This window comes from Littorina saxatilis, linkage group LG9 (genome assembly GCF_037325665.1).
Source record: "Littorina saxatilis isolate snail1 linkage group LG9, US_GU_Lsax_2.0, whole genome shotgun sequence".
Taxonomy (NCBI): domain Eukaryota; kingdom Metazoa; phylum Mollusca; class Gastropoda; order Littorinimorpha; family Littorinidae; genus Littorina; species Littorina saxatilis.
Genome location: NC_090253.1, coordinates 39,965,104 through 39,970,946, shown reverse-complemented (window position 1 = coordinate 39,970,946; position 5,843 = coordinate 39,965,104). Strand labels below are relative to the sequence as shown.

At 39.8% G+C, this 5,843-nt stretch overlaps 1 protein-coding gene across 1 annotated transcript in view; it reads left to right on the top strand.

Annotated features, from left to right (window-relative positions):
• The window catches only part of LOC138976059 (large ribosomal subunit protein eL6-like), a 137,435-nt gene that overhangs the window by 51,239 nt on the left and 80,353 nt on the right, over positions 1–5,843 (top strand). The window lies entirely within an intron of this gene.

Here is a 5,843-nt window from a genome sequence, read left to right as displayed (position 1 = left end):
CTCTCCTCCCCCCACCCAGTTTAAGACTTCCTCCTTTTTAAGATCTGATTTTCTTCGAAGTTTGAAGGTCACCAGTAGGGATTGACACCCTGATCAAGGCTAATTCAAAGCCCAACATTGACATACTTCAGTTTACTTTGAGAAGACATGCATAAAATCCCTGATTAAGACTGAGGATTGTCAGATAGATGTACAGTGGCATCTGTTATGTAAAGCCCCTCCGATGAAAGGACACCTTCTGTTGACTGGTTGTCTATCAACTTTGCCAAAATATATTTGTCAGTAACGTTGCAAAAATATATTTGTCGTTAACTTTGCCAAAATATATTTGTCGTTAACTTTGCCAAAATATACCTGTCGTTAACTTTGCCAAAATATATCTGTCGTTAACTTTGCAAAAATATATCTGTCGTTAACTTTGCCAAAATGCATCTGTCGTTAACTTTGCCAAAATACATCTGTCGTTAACTTTGCTAAACTTGGGTAAAGGTATCTAATTTCAACCGATTTTTGGGGTACCTAAATCTGACCGATTTTCCCAGTCACATCAAAGACGATGTGCGCACGTCACCACAACAGAAGGAATTCCATTCATACTCGGGCCAGTCATGAACAGGTTGATGATGCGACTTTACGGACCAATCGTTTTGTCACGAGAGTTGATTTGCGTCATCGGCTCCGCGGCGCAAAAATTTGCCTTGTGTCGTCTGCTTCGCCAGATTCCCCGCAGAGCGAAACTGCAACTTTGCAGCAAAAAAGTACGTCATACGTTTCTTACAAAAAGGTAATAAAACTTGATGAACAGAGTTCTGTTTGATTGAAATGGATGTTACCAAGTGTTTTTGGAAGTGTATTTTGATAGTTCGGACTAAGTCTTGTGGCACTTTTTAATCGAAAAGGAGAAAATCTTATCGGTCGGATTTAGATACCCAGTTTTTGAGTGGGTATCTGATTCTAAATCTGACCACCTCGCAGAGAATGCAAAACGCTGTACAAAATTCAATTAAAATCATTGATTGTTTACGTTTATGACTCTTGAAAAATCGTATGAACACGGGAAGGTATCAGATTGTGTATTTATAATGTCCAGTGAATCTTGTTTTGATAAAGTAAAAGCCGCAACCACTCCATCCACTTCATGACAGGTGCGCGCACTCTTGTCTTGCTAAACTGATGAATCGACACCAACATCGCAAGTGCGTGGATGGGTGCTTGTCAGTGTTTGCGAGCATGTAAGCCTCAGTAAGCTTAATAGTAATAGAGTGTTTCGCTCAACGAAAGTCACGAAGTTGTGTGTTTGTGTGTGTAGTGTGTGCGTTTGCGTGTGTGTTAGTGTGTGTGTGCCCACGCTGGGTGTAAGAGAAAATTGACAGAATCGTATTTAGCCTTTATCACATGACCTTGATTCATTGTATAGATAGATCTAGGAACAAGCAATATTTGTTGGGATGACAGAAAAAGGACAAGAGATTTGATATTCACAAACACCTCATCCTGGACGATCATTACTCCAACTACACGCTCAAAACAAGCCGGAGAGAAACATTACGTTTACTGTCATTTAGTTCCGAGTAGATTTCGGTCGGATTTAGATACCCCCCGGTCGGATTTAGGTTCCCACACCTACCTCCAATGTTTACCGACAAACGCTTCTTTAATAACGGAAAGTAACGACACGGGCACCTATTTAAACCAAGAATTGCGTACGGAAAACGCCGGTCTTACCAGACAAGACATATTTGATAAACTTTACGATTTAGAGCCTTGAGAATAAAACAATGATCTCAATTGGTCGGAATTAGATACCCTTACCCTATATCTGTCGTTAACTTTGCCAAAATACATCTGCCGTTAACTTTGCCAAAATATATCTATCGTTAACTTTGCCAAAATATATCTATCGTGAAAGGACACCTGCAATGTAGGGACACTTGTACTTGGTCCCTGGGGTGTCCTCTCATCGCAGATCCCCCTGTATATCAATGTTGTTAAAATTCAATCTGTCATTGAACACTTTCTTGCCCACGATCATGAATGTAACATGGAAATTGATTTTGATTTTTTTCACGCCGGTCAACTTACTGACCTTGTAACCTGACCTTGTGACCTCAGCTTGATTGAATAATCATTTTGAAAAATTAACATATCATGAACAGATCATGACTGCAATGATGCATTGACAATGAAAAACTAAATGAATTTATATGATTTTTTGTGACAGCTTTTTAATCACAAGTTAAAAGTTCTGATGCAGAATCAGTAGCATCGAGCTACATCAGTTAACTGCAGTGTAGTACTCAGTAAAAGAATCCGTGAAAAAGAGCGGCGTGCCACAGAAAGGCTGCCCCCCCCCCCCTACCCCCTTTGTTTTAATCAAAGTGAACTTTCATTTCTTTGTTGTTGTTGATGGTTGTTGTTGTCTTTTGTTTTTCAGCTTTGTTCATCCCACCAACAGTCATTTTGTTGAAATATCTGTGAATGTATTGTTTTGTCAATAACAAACGTTCCTTCTTCTTCTTCTTCTGCGTTCGATGTTAGCAAACGTTCCAACAACCTACCTTTCTTGTTTTTTGATTTAGTTGTTTAGATGTTGATGGTTTGGTTTTCTTGTTCACACCTCTCATTTTGATTTAGGACAGCTGTTTACGGTTGGGTTGATTATCTTTGCTACATATACTGCCATCAACTGGAGGTTGAAGTATTCCATTTGTTAAAGAAAAAGGGAGGGGGGGGGGACAGGAGAACCCCCCCCCCCCCCCCCAAAAAAAGAAGTGTGCATGCTTTGTGGTTGGACTTTTGCTTGTGGAGTGGAAGCAATCTGTGTAAAACTGTATGCATGTGTGGTGTATTTATGTCTTTAACAATATACTAGAGCAGAAGTAGATTTTAACCTGTGTTGTTTCATCATTTTGTCTGTATCCTTTGTTTTGTTCTGCAAGATTGTTGGCTGTGGTTTTTGTTACTGTTTTACTGAACAGTTGTTCTCCATGTTTTATGTTTTATACAAAGATTGAACATATTTTTTCTCTGTATTACATGATTGTTGGCTGTTGATTTTGTGTGTGTATGTGTGTTCATACTGCATTGTTTATGAGAGGAACACAATTTGAAATTTCATGTTCAGCAAAGGTTGATGGTTTTATTTCTTGTTCTTGTGTATGATGATGTTCGATTACCAGAGCACCGACTGTGAGCAGTGACGATACGGTCACAAACATTGCTGGTTTTGATTTTTGTTCATGGTTGTTTTATAAGCTTGTTATACATGTTACAGATTTAAGTAGTAATCAGTGCATGAGTTAATTCTAGAGTTTTATGCTTGAACTAACTTTTTAAAGTTACATTCCTGCTTGTGTAAGGTATCATTTGAGCAACACAGATTGGTCCATTTGTGTGGGTTTTTTACACAAGATAAGAGTGTCTTTCAATAGACAAATTCCGAAAATAACTCTGTTGTGTTTGTATGGGTTGTGGGAGAGTGACCTTTTCTTGCATAAGCTCTGACTAACAAAGAATGGACCAATCCCTAGCAAGAGGTCTGTCGGTCTAGGTGTTTCTGACAGACCACTCGCTAGTGATTGGTCAATCCTTTGTTTGTCAGAGCTTTTGCAAGAAAAGGTCACTCTTGCACAACACCAACAAACCCGAAGGAGTTATTTCCAGAAATCATCTTTTGAACACATGCCAAAAATCAACAATCTGGAATTTTGTGTAGAAATAAATTTGGAAGTGATGCCTTTCTATATGAATCTGATAAATAAATTCAGCAAAATATTCCCACTCTGCACAAAAAGCAGCCATGCTGATGTTGTGGGGTATGTATCCTTAAGATGCTCTTATTCCATGTAAAAACCTTGAGAGGTCTGTAACGGTAAAAGCGAACAGCAGACATGGGAACCCATATAGGGCGGGGATGTAGCTCAGTCGGTAGCGCGCTGGATTTGTATCCAGTTGGCCGCTGTCAGCGTGAGTTCGTCCCCACGTTCGGCGAGAGATTTATTTCTCAGAGTCAACTTTGTGTGCAGACTCTCCTCGGTGTCCGAACACCCCCGTGTGTACACGCAAGCACAAGACCAAGTGCGCACGAAAAAGATCCTGTGATCCATGTCAGAGTTCGGTGGGTTATAGAAACACGAAAATACCCAGCATGCTTCCTCCGAAAACTGCGTATGGCTGCCTAAATGGTGGGGTTAAAAAAACGGTCATACACGTAAAATTCCACTCGTGCAAAAATCACGAGTGTACGTGGGAGTTTTAGCCCATGAACGCAGAAGAAGAAGGAACCCATACGATTTTGTCGTATTTTGTACGCATGATTGTCTAGAATACGATCAGTACGGTCAATGGACACAAAATATGATGAGAATAATTCCTGGACTACTTTTTTTCACAAGCGCATCCTGAAGCTGATCCAGTATTTTGACACATGTTTTTGTCAGTAACCATTGAAAGAAGCATTTGTTTTAAATGTATTGGTAAACTTAATTAACGGTGCAACGGATGCGTGTGAAACATGTTTGAATCATGGATGTTTAAATGTTGTGTGGAGTACGCTCAATTTTTCTGAAAATACACCAAGTTTGTTTGAGAATACTCCAAGTGCAAAACAGGGGTTCCCATGACTGGAACAGTACATGTCTCCAATAGCTGGAAGTAGTTGTGATGGTAATGTGTGATGCGTTTTAGTGAGATGCTTTTTGTGTTGCATCGATCTGTCTTGGTATTCAGGCACAATGTTGAAGGCTACCAATCATTGTCAGGTTATTTTTGTGTTTTTGCTCAATCATGATATAAATTGGTATTACAGTACTGCAATCACCATGTTTAGGTGCTAGCAGGAGTGTTGCAATTTTTTTTTATGTAAACTTGTTTTCTTCAAAATTTAAAACATTTGGTTTTAACACTTTGTAGCCCACCTATGTTGACCAAGCTTTTGTTAGCCGAGACCAGCTGTGCTGCAGCAGGTCACTCAGAATTGTAGTAACTGTGTAGCAACTTTGAAAACGACGTTAAACACCAAATAAAGAAAGAAAGAAAGTGTAGCAACTATGTATCAATACGCTGGAATGCAGGCGTTAGATCGACGTTACAGGAAGCGACTGAAGCTAACAAGTCTGAGCAGAATGCGGATATGTGCCGAATGAGAGCAGATGCAATGTAATGACTATGTGTCCGGATATATATATCTGTACCTGGTCAGATAGAGCCATATGATTGGGTACGGATATATCCGTACCTGGGAGACAATGAGTTAAGAGACTGCCAGAAATGATTTGTGATTTAGAAGCTAATGACAAAGTGCTGTGCACCCAGAAAGTATGGCTGAGATAGATTTGGAGTGACTTTTAACGGTAATTCTTTTTAAGATTTGCGAAAGCTTGTATGTATCAACAGGTTCCTTTAAGAAACCGCTTTCTGATATGCTGTGAAAAGGATATAAGCTTAGGTTATTCTGGGTATGTTAATCAAGTAAATCGAGTAAATGTCCGGTGGAACTCGCCCCCCCCCCCCCCCCCCCCCCCTTTTTCAGACCCCCAATTTAAGAATGACTCCTTTTTAAGACCTTACTTTTTCTGTTCATAGCCTCTGTACATTTTTCTTCATTTTAGCACTCCTTCCCATTTAAGACTTTTTCTCAGATTTTTGGAGATCTTAAAAGGGGGGTTCTTCTTCTTCAGCGTTCCAGAATGTTTCTGGTTACGTGTAAGGTCGTTTCCCCATTTGGGTTCCCCACACTATACTCTAGAGCATAGTCAGCTCACTCCACTTTCGTTGAGTAGGCATGCTGGGTATTTTCGAGTTTCCATAACCCACCGAACTCTGACATGGATTACAGGATCTTT